Raw genomic sequence first — 11,497 nt, 5'->3', positions numbered from 1 at the left:
AGCTGCATATTGTAACCCTTATTATTATAAAGGTTTTGCAGGGACCGATAGATTCTATCTCGAGGCTACCAGTTATGTTGCCACCCATTACAAAAGATTTACACGAAGTATAATGCTTAAAAACCATACTACAAGGACTTGGTAATTGTGATAAAACAACACCAAATGTGTTTGTTGGATTTAAATCCTGCCTTATACACAGTGTAACTGAGCAGATGGTCAACACATCATTACTAAGAGTGATACTCATGGTCCATAAAATGCATAATGGCAGTGCGCACAAGTCTCACAGGATAGTGAAAGCATCGCCATTGTTCACTGGGAGAAACCCATAGAGTTGGTAAATTACGGAGCCCACGGTGAGGCATTCGGTATTTCTAGAAATTAGATATACCATAGTCCACATTATGTCTGGACATGTAATTATTGGCAATGTGCACCAATCTCACAGGATAGTGAAACCCACGCCTTGGTTCAGTGACATAGTCAAACTCTACAGGATTGGTAATTATATTTCTAGGAGTTATTACATAATTCACATTATATTCAGGCATGTAATAAAAACATCATATAGCACACATATATAACGGCCTTTGTTTACACAAGGGTGACCATAGGGTAATGCGCACAAAACTCGCAGGTTAGTGAAAAGCATTACCTAAATCCGGTAAGAGTATCTCCAGAGTATTGATCTCTCAAAGTGATATAAACTATTGCATTCAGAGATTAGCCAACTTTACGAAACTGCTTTCAGATTCATTTAAACCCTCTGTTACAGAATTGAAAATATGGATCCACTTCAATTCTCTGATATTGAGAATACTAGATAAATCACCACCCCTGGGGCCTAATGTTACATGTACCAGAACAGCCCATTTGAGTGTTTCGGGGAGATGGTTTTCTCTTTCACAATGTTCAACTAGTGGTGCCCCCGGTGTTTTGCATCTTATACGACTACAATGTGCAAGAAATCTAGCTTTCACCCGTTGTTGGGTTTGGCCTAAGTATATCAGTTCGCAGGGGCAGATTATACCATAAATCACATTTCTAGTATTGCAGTTCGTGTGGCTCTTGTATGTGTGATGGTGGTCTTTGAACGTAAAGTCCTTTGATTGGATGGTGGAGGGACAGGCTTTACAACTACCACATCTAAAGTGTCCGACTATGGGTGGTTGTTTCCAGCATGAGGCCAGGGTAGGTGCCGCCGGGCACTCCAAGAAGGATGATACTACGTAATCTCTCAGACATCTAGCCTTTTTGAAGGCATGCATGGGTACATCAGTGCTTTCCAACTCGTCAGCGATTAGATCCCAATATTTATTGATTGTCTTTTTGATTGCATGACTTTTTGTTGAGAATGTGGTAACACAGATCATGCGTTTTTCCCCTTGACCTGTGCGCGTGGATGGTTCCAGGAGCGTCTCACGATGACTAAACCATGCCCTCTTCCTTGAACGTCTGATAAGCCGTTTGGGATAGCCTCTTTCTATCAGGCGTGTCATCAGTATATCAGATTGTGCCATGTAGTCTTCCTTCTTGCTACAGTTCCTCCGAACCCGAAGGAACTGACCATGAGGTAGATTGTCTCGAAGACTACGCGGATGATGGCTTGAGTATGCAGGACGCAGGAGGGAAGGCCATGCTTGTCATGCTGGACTTGTCGGCGGCCTTCGACACCGTCCCCCACGAGGCACTTCTTGCCAGACTATATGACATCGGTCTGAGGGGGACGGTGCTCAAGTGGTTTACATCGTTTCTTGAGGACCGTCGACAAACGGTCTGGGCCTCACCGAGCTCCGCAGAGATGCCGCCACTGGGAGTCGGAGTTCCACAGGGCTCTGTGTTGAGCCCGACTCTCTTTAACATCTTTATGACTCCTCTAGCGGCACTCGTGGAGGATTTTGGGGCCCAGATCGTGTCCTACGCGGATGACACGCAGCTTCTTTTCACCTGCAGGAAAGACCAGATATTTGATGGGGAGAGCGTTCGGGGGTGTCTGGAGAGGGTCTTTGACTGGTTCCAGCGGAACGGTCTTAAGGCCAACTCCAGTAAATCGGAGGTCCTGCTCTGTGGCTGTGCCTCGAACCGGATTGGCGTGAGTGGTGGCCGGCGGATATGTGTCCGCCCGCTCAGCCATCTATGGCTGCCAAAAATTTGGGAGTCAAGTTCGATAACAACCTCACGCTCAGATCTCACATTCTCGGTCTGACAGGCACCTGCTTCGGTATCTTAAAGACGCTCCGGAAGTTCCTACCTCTGCTTACAGAGGAGCATAGAAAGATCACTGTCCAAGCTCTAATAGGATCTAGATTGGACTATGCTAATGCTCTATATGTAGGGCTTCCGGATTATCGGGTTCAGCGGCTGCAAGTGGTGCAGAACTCTGCGGCTCGCGCCATTTTTGGCCTTCATAGGCGGGCGAGAACATCCGGGGTGCTGCAGTCACTTCACTGGCTCCCTATCCGAAAGCGGATTATGTTTAAAACTTTGACGCTGGTGCATAAGGCACTCTTTGGCTTGGGAGCGAAGTATCTGCAGCGTAGACTGGCCTTTTATCGCCCGGCTCGCTCACTGCGGTCGGAAACTTTGTTTATGGCCGTGGTTCCCCGAGTGAGGAAGGCTCGCATTGGGGGTCGCTCCTTTAGCCTCAGGGCCCCCCAGTTGTGGAATTCCTTGCCTCTCGCCCTTCGCAGTATTCCCAGCCTGCTCCTATTCAGGAAAAGCCTTAAGACCTGGCTTTTTAATCTTTAGGGGGTTTCTTTTTTTCTTTTCTGTTCCCTGTTTTTATCACTGTTATGTCTTTTAATTGCTGAGTCGCCCACATAAAGCGCCGGTACACTCTTGTTGAGTAGCCGTGCGCTATATAAATAAACATTTAACATAACATAACATAACATAACATAGTAACAGTGAGTTACGTTCCGCAGGCTTCCTAAAGAGTGTGGTATACAATGTCCCTTCTTCCGCTACTATGCTAATGTCCAAGAAATCAATTCTGTTATTACTGGCTTGCATTGTGAATTGAATATCTGGGGACTGTAGGTTAAGCCAGGAATGAAAACCTTGCAAGTCAGTCTCGTTCCCGTTCCATATGATCAAAACAACATCAATATACCGCATCCACATGCGTATTTGATGTCGAAAAGGGTTGCAGTTGTTCATGATAAAGGTATTTTCATAAAAGGACATGAACAGAATTGCCAGGTCCGGGGCAAAGGCAGCCCCCATTGCCACGCCCTTGGTTTGCAAGTAAAATACACTTTGGAAGATAAAAAAGTTCCTCATCATTGCTATTTTTAGTCGAAGGATGATGAATCTGGTAGGTACTTGCACGGGGGCTTCACGGCTGTCAAGGGCTACAGTGGCCACCATGAGTGCCTCCTCTTGAGGGATGCTCGTATATAGCGACACAACGTCGCACGTTACCAGTAGTTCCTCTTCTGGATTGAACGGTTTAGCATCTACCAGGTTAATGACGTGTGTGGTATCTCTCAGGTAGGTGGTGGTTGCTTCAGCTAGAGGTTTCAGGAAGAAATCCACATAACGGCAGAGTGGCTCAAGGATAGAACCACACCCAGAGACGATGGGCCGTCCTGGGGGATTATGCATGTCCTTGTGCACCTTGGGTAAGGTGTAAATAGTTGGAATACGGGGGTGTTTCTGATTGAGATATTGATATTCGTGGTCCGTAAGGAAGCCTTGTTGGAGTCCCTCCTGTGTTACCCTTTGGATCTCGGCCGCCAATTCTTTAGTAGGATCCGAGGTTAGCTTTTGATAACTGATTCCATCATTTAGTTGACGCCAGATTTCTTCTTTATACTTTGCAGTATCTTGGATGATGATGGCCCCGCCCTTATCCGCTGGCTTCACAACAATATTACAGTTGGATTTCAGAGTGTCCAGGGCTGCTCTTCCTGTCTTCCTGATGTTGTATTTTACATACACCTTCTCGCTCAAGATCCGCTTAACCTCACCAGTGACAATGCTCTCATACGCCAATATTTGATGGCTCATTGCGTTGACCGGGGGTACAAAAGTCGATGGTACTCGGAATCCCGTTATAGATTTCATCTGGGATGGTGGTCTGTTCTTAAAGAAAAACCGTAGTCTTATTTTTCTAAAGAACTTCGAAAGTTCCATCAGTGTATTAAAACAATTGGGTGGGGTCGTTGGAACAAATGACAAACCTCTACCTAAGACTCTAAGTTCTTCTTCAGTGAATTGTTGGGATGATATGTTGATCACTGGTGTGTCGATGTTGCTCACCACCTGTAATTCTTGCGTCTGGTCGAGCGTTCGCCGTGTTCCTCCGGTTGGAATCGAACCTGTTTCATCCCACGGCCTCGGCCGCTCTCGTTGTCCCATTGCATCGGTGGACCCTGCTGGCCCCGTCCGGAGCCGCGGTTCCAGTTGTTGCCTCGACCAAACAACAACAACATCGACACACCAGTGATCAACATATCATCCCAACAATTCACTGAAGAAGAACTTAGAGTCTTAGGTAGAGGTTTGTCATTTGTTCCAACGACCCCACCCAATTGTTTTAATACACTGATGGAACTTTCGAAGTTCTTTAGAAAAATAAGACTACGGTTTTTCTTTAAGAACAGACCACCATCCCAGATGAAATCTATAACGGGATTCCGAGTACCATCGACTTTTGTACCCCCAGCCAACGCAATGAGCCATCAAATATTGGCGTATGAGAGCATTGTCACTGGTGAGGTTAAGCGGATCTTGAGCGAGAAGGTGTATGTAAAATACAACATCAGGAAGACAGAAAGAGCAGCCCTGGACACTCTGAAATCCAACTGTAATATTGTTGTGAAGCCAGCGGATAAGGGCGGGGCCATCATCATCCAAGATACTGCAAAGTATAAAGAAGAAATCTGGCGTCAACTAAATGATGGAATCAGTTATCAAAAGCTAACCTCGGATCCTACTAAAGAATTGGTGGCCGAGATCCAAAGGGTAACACAGGAGGGACTCCAACAAGGCTTCCTTACGGACCACGAATATCAATATCTCAATCAGAAACACCCCCGTATTCCAACTATTTACACCTTACCCAAGGTGCACAAGGACATGCATAATCCCCCAGGACGGCCCATCGTCTCTGGGTGTGGTTCTATCCTTGAGCCACTCTGCCGTTATGTGGATTTCTTCCTGAAACCTCTAGCTGAAGCAACCACCACCTACCTGAGAGATACCACACACGTCATTAACCTGGTAGACGCTAAACCGTTCAATCCAGAAGAGGAACTACTGGTAACGTGCGACATTGTGTCGCTATATACGAGCATCCCTCAAGAGGAGGCACTCATGGTGGCCACTGTAGCCCTTGACAGCCGTGAAGCCCCCGTACAAGTACCTACCAGATTCATCATCCTTCTACTAAAGATAGCAATGATGAGGAACTTTTTTATCTTCCAAAGTGTATTTTACTTGCAAACCAAGGGCGTGGCAATGGGGGCAGCCTTTGCCCGGACCTGGCAATTCTGTTCATGTCCTTTTATGAAAATACCTTTATCATGAACAACTGCAACCCTTTTCGGCATCAAATACGCATGTGGAAGCGGTATATTGATGATGTTTTGATCATATGGAACGGGAACGAGACTGACTTGCAAGGTTTTCATTCCTGGCTTAACCTACAGTCCCCAGATATTCAATTCACAATGCAAGCCAGTAATAACAGAATTGATGTCTTGGACATTAGCATAGTAGCGGAAGAAGGGACATTGTATACCACACTCTTTAGGAAGCCTGCGGAACGTAACTCGCTGTTACTATACTCAAGCCATCATCCGCGTAGTCTGTGAGACAATCTACCTCATGGTTAGTTCCTTCGGGTTCGGAGGAACTGTAGCAAGAAGGAAGACTACATGGCACAATCTGATATACTGATGACACGCCTGATAGAAAGAGGCTATCCCAAACGGCTTATCAGACGTTCAAGGAAGAGGGCATGGTTTAGTCATCGTGAGACGCTCCTGGAACCATCCACGCGCACAGGTCAAGGGGAAAAACGCATGATCTGTGTTACCACATTCTCAACAAAAAGTCATGCAATCAAAAAGACAATCAATAAATATTGGGGTCTAATCGCTGACGAGTTGGAAAGCACTGATGTACCCATGCATGCCTTCAAAAAGGCTAGATGTCTGAGATATTACGTAGTTTCATCCTTCTTGGAGTGCCCGGCGGCACCTACCCTGGCCTCATGCTGGAAACAAACACCCATAGTCGGACACTTTAGATGTGGTAGTTGTAAAGCCTGTCCCTCCACCATCCAATCAAAGGACTTTACGTTCAAAGACCACCATCACACATACAAGAGCCACACGAACTGCAATACTAGAAATGTGATTTATGGTATAATCTGCCCCTGCGAACTGATATACGTAGGCCAAACCCAACAACGGGTGAAAGCTAGATTTCTTGCACATTGTAGTCGTATAAGATGCAAAACACCGGGGGCACCACTAGTTGAACATTGTGAAAGAGAAAACCATCTCCCCGAAACACTCAAATGGGCTGTTCTGGAACATGTAACATTAGGCCCCAGGGGTGGTGATTTATCTAGTATTCTCAATATCAGAGAATTGAAGTGGATCCATATTTTCAATTCTGTAACAGAGGGTTTAAATGAATCGGAAAGCAGTTTCGTACAGTTGGCTAATCTCTGAATGCAATAGTTTATATCACTTTGAGAGATCAATGCACTGGAGATACTCTTACCGGATTTTGGTAATGCTTTTCACTAACCTGCGAGTTTTGTGCGCATTACCCGATGGTCACCCTTGTGTAAACAAAGGCCGTTATATATGTGTGCTATATGATGTTTTTATTACATGCCTGAATATAATGTGAATTATGTAATAACTCCTAGAAATATAATTACCAATCCTGTAGAGTTTGACTATGTCACTGAACCAAGGCGTGGGTTTCACTATCCTGTGAGATTGGTGCACATTGCCAATAATTACATATCCAGACATAATGTGGACTATGGTATATCTAATTTCTAGAAATACCGAATGCCTCACCGTGGGCTCCGTAATTTACCAACTCTATGGGTTTCTCCCAGTGAACAATGGCGATGCTTTCACTATCCTGTGAGACTTGTGCGCACTGCCATTATGCATTTTATGGACCATGAGTATCACTCTTAGTAATGATGTGTTGACCATGTGCTCAGTTACACTGTGTATAAGGCAGGATTTAAATCCAACAAACACATTTGGTGTCGTTTTATCACAATTACCAAGTCCTTGTAGTATGGTTTTTAAGCATTATACTTCGTGTAAATCTTTTGTAATGGTTGGCAACATAACTGGTAGCCTCGAGATAGAATCTATCGGTCCCTGCAAAACCTTTATAATAATAAGGGTTACAATATGCAGCTTTCTTTCTTTCTTCCAAAGAAACATGTTTTCCTATATCTTACTCATGTCGAGTCAGTGGAGATTAGTCTGTTTACCATTTTTATTGTAACTCCGGGTTGAGGCCCCGCCCCCTTTCGTCCAACCAGGAAGTTTTCATGGCGAGTGAACGTTAGTGAGACGCGCTGTTGAATTACATTGACTCCTGCACCGGCGGTTCAGGTGAGGGTTTCGAGCGATGGGCTGCTCCTTGATCTAGGTCTGTTCAGTTAATATGACGCCTGGCAGCATCAGTCAGACAGTAACCCGGGCTTTATCCTGTTTTGCTTTGCAGGTGGTCCCCTGTGATACAGTTAACGCATTGGTGCGAATTATATTCAGTTGTTTGAGGTGAGCTGGCCGCTTTTTCAGATGCGCTCTTGTTTTTCAAGCTTTGTAGAGTAAAACCATTCGTCTTTTTGACTCCCTCCTCGTTATCTCAACCTCTCTAACTCTAGAGTTACATCACACGGCGAGGTAATGCTAGTGAGACATGTGTGCTGAACTACATTGAATCCTGGACCGGTGTTTCAGGTGAGACATTCGAGGTATAGACGTTCCAGGTCTGTTTAGTGAATGTGATGCTTGACAGCATTAGATAGATATTAATCTGGGCTTTATCCTGTTTGTTTTGCAGGAGGGCTCTTTCCATTTAATGCATTGGTGCAATTTAGATCCATTTCTTGAGGTGAGTTTGCCGTTTTTCAGACGTGCTAGTGTTTTCGAGCTTTGTGTAAGAAAACCATTTCTGACTCCCTTCCCCGTATTTTAACCTCTTTAACGTTAGAGTAACACCATAGAGGCTCTGACGAAGACTCCCCTGTATTTTCACAGGCGACAGTGACAACTTTGATTCTTATGTACCGCCCCATCATCCTTGTCGAGGTATGTTTTGACCATGTAAGCGACATTTCTAATAATTATTTCTGCACACCTGAATGCTGGCATGTTTTTTGTAAAGCAGGTTACCCTGGGAGCAACCATATCGACTTTTTCTTGCCCCTGAGCGGTACAGGCAATCCTTTCTGCCACGCAAACGGACCTTACAATTTAAATTAGAGGTCCAAGGTATGATCATTTGTAGGGCTATGTGATGGTCCTACATAATAATGAGAAACACCATGGTAACCCATTTTTCCATATTGATTACAGAATAGCGGCATTCAGGCCTATATAACACACGGAATATACGCGCATCTCGAGCCAGCAGAAGCGCATGTGAGTTTCTGTTTTCTAACAACTAGTATAAGGATACCTCATAAATAGAAGTGGAATGTCGATAGTATTTTGTGATGTATGGAGTATAATGATTTCAATTTCTAATCATACTTCATAATAGGGTACAGCAGAAATACGATAAGGTCCCTGCCACCTGCTTCTGACTCGTGTTCCAATAGTACACACAAGCGCCCGGAAGGCATGTCCTCTACATACCTAATCAGCATAAATAGGTTGTAATTGGGTATGTTGCCATTTTTTAGCTGATGGAGCCCGTTCGGGCCATTCAACTTAAACCGGACAGTGATAAAACTAAAGCTTGTGGTCGTCTAGCAGACCAATTTTTGATCATGATCTTTCTTGTAATCCCTATATAGGAACAAATTACAAGTCCCGTGAAAATTCAGGACCATTAATCTATCTCCGTCCTTCTCCTTCTGTGCGATAGGTGAGTTGACATTGTACCTCAATGACTCTGGAGGTTATCCCCAACAAATATGTGTACCACGTACTTCATGTTCTGTGGTTAGATGACAACACGTTTTGAACTAACCGCCTGCCTTGTATGTACCAACAAGGAGGTTGTGTACTAATTAATTTTTTAATTATTTCTTTAGGAGGTTGCCCACCCACAACCATTCTGTCCTGAAGAAGACCCGTTTGTAAGGACTACTATCCTACGCATCTTTTGGGTCGAAACGTAGACCATAATAACTTCACCAACTCCCACCCCCATGCTAGACCAAAGCAGCTGAAGGCGAGCTAGGTGGTCTACATCATTAAATTTCTGGACTCTATACGAGCGTAATACTGTGGCCCTTGGTCCAATGAACCACATGAACATTGTTTTTGAAGCCATGATGAATACCTGTCACGAATGATTCTGACTATTCCCCTAATCCTACTTTATCCCTGACACTTTCCCTCACTTCACCCCCCTTCCTTGTTGTGTATGTGGGCACATATACATAAAGTTTGTTGAAATATTGTTGATGAAATCCAACCAATGAAAGGTAATAATGCAATTTTGAAATAAATCTTGTTGCATTTAATAATTTGTCTCTTTGTAATAAGTGCATAAAATTGTAATCACTTGTTCTTTGTCTGGGACCCTTTTCCCTGGTATCTCATATTTACCCAGGTCCCTTGACTTCACTGGGTTTAACCCTCCCTGTGTAACACTCGTATAAGACTCCAGCAGCTGCCTACTTCCCCTCTTATGGAATTCCCCAATTTCCACTTGCCAGGTAAGTAGGCCTTTTTACCTACCTACCCCATGGTAGGGGCCAACTATTCCTGTGTCTGAGCAAAATGTGAACCTAGTCTTTTCTTCTTGTCTGGCACTCTCCTGTGATTTAAATATGGGTTTATCTTCTCCTCGTAGAGTTACCCTACCAACAATGGATGTCCCGGTTCTGTCCCGGTTCTTGATGTTCCTTTACCTGAGGTCTGATGCTGGGTTGATCTTTGTATTTGCACCTTATATCCTTCACCTTACAGGGAAACATGAACAAATATTTTAAGTGTTTTTAGTGAAAATTACTATTTGCCAATTTGCAGAATAAAATGGTCTGTGGTCAACATAAACATATTTAGTAGGGAACTGTAAGGTACCTCCGAAGCAACTGATTTCGGCAGTAAAAGCTCCATGCAGGAAAATTAAAATTTTGTGGACGGAAAAGTCCTCTCATTGGGTGAATACTTTTTCCATATGCTCCTGGTCAAGATTTCTACCATTGGGCTTACTCTATTTTGGAAGCTCAAAATCCTCTAGTGGGGCAAGCCTGGAAGCTCTGTTCAATGAAGTCCATTTGAAATCGCACACCACTGCGACAAGGTCCCACTAACGCTTCATAGGAGTTTGAAGTCCAAAATCTTCCTAAATCCCAACTTTTGCGAGTTTCTAGAATAGTTCATCTTTGTCTCTTCTGGGGCTCTCATTACCTCAGGTACAGGATTTAGGGACCAGAACTCACCCCAGGAGAGGCCACCCTAAGGGTCCACTTCAGGTACAGCTGCTACTGCTCAGCTGGTCACTTAAGGAAAATGGCCTCTAAAAGCTGTTGTGTCCCTGTAGTCACACAGGATGTCAGCCAACTGAAACTGGGTACCAATGGAAGCATGTCCAAATCCTCAGGTCTCCTTACAGGTTACAGGCAGAAGGTACAGTTCTCTTCTGTTCTTCTGCAGGTCCAGAAAGTGTTCTGATGATCTGTAGGTGAGATGCCACTTTTGTAGGATTCACTAGCCAGCGGGTAGACTTGACATGCTCTAACCATTGAGAAAAAGATCCAGGGACAACCTTTCCCTCTTTTCCAGTACATCCTGTTTGCCTTACTACAAACTATTGTATAGTGCATTATTCGGAGGCCAATTTACTATTACAGAGCTCTTGTGCTGTTGGAGACTGCTGGTATGCCAGCTATTGGTTTGTTTAGGGATATGAGCAGTACTGTCCTCCTCAACTATAACAAACTCATTCTGAGGTTAGCTCCCCCTCTCGCTGGGATGATGTCAAGCTGGCTACATATGGCTCAGGGAACAAAGGCTTCTCTTCCCCTGTTCTCCCCATACACTAAACTAAACTATGAATAGGTTGGCCTCACCCAGTTCCTTTCAAGTTAATAAGATTCTGGGCCCCGCCCCAGTTGCTCTCCCTCAGCTGGGAGTAGTCACATACCTCACACCCAAGTCTTCCTACAAAAAGGCCTAAGCCCCTGTTCTTTCTTTGAGAGCAGTTTTCTCACTTCAGCAAGGTGAAGCACTGCCAGGGCTAAGCTGCTGGCGGGGTAATTTTTAGCCTACTTGCGGTTCAGGCTGAAAAATTGTGCCAGGTCCTCGTGACAGCTCCCCCT

At 44.6% G+C, this 11,497-nt stretch overlaps 1 long non-coding RNA gene across 7 annotated transcripts; it reads left to right on the top strand.

Annotated features, from left to right (window-relative positions):
• Positions 1-7,524: 7,524 nt before the first annotated feature.
• LOC144761932 (uncharacterized) lies at positions 7,525-9,679 on the top strand. 7 transcript variants are annotated; one of them, XR_013595958.1, is made up of 9 exons: positions 7,525-7,607; positions 7,720-7,775; positions 7,883-7,958; positions 8,062-8,112; positions 8,259-8,309; positions 8,577-8,642; positions 8,764-8,886; positions 9,020-9,090; positions 9,260-9,679. It is a non-coding gene; the product is annotated as an uncharacterized LOC144761932 (long non-coding RNA). The 7 variants fall into 7 exon arrangements; XR_013595962.1 differs by having other exon boundaries at positions 8,259-8,492; XR_013595960.1 differs by having other exon boundaries at positions 8,389-8,886.
• Positions 9,680-11,497: the final 1,818 nt, after the last annotated feature.

This window comes from Lissotriton helveticus, chromosome 6, assembly GCF_964261635.1.
Source record: "Lissotriton helveticus chromosome 6, aLisHel1.1, whole genome shotgun sequence".
Taxonomy (NCBI): Eukaryota; Metazoa; Chordata; class Amphibia; order Caudata; family Salamandridae; genus Lissotriton; species Lissotriton helveticus.
Note: the sequence above shows the minus strand (reverse complement) of the source record. Positions and strands in the feature narration are given on the sequence as shown.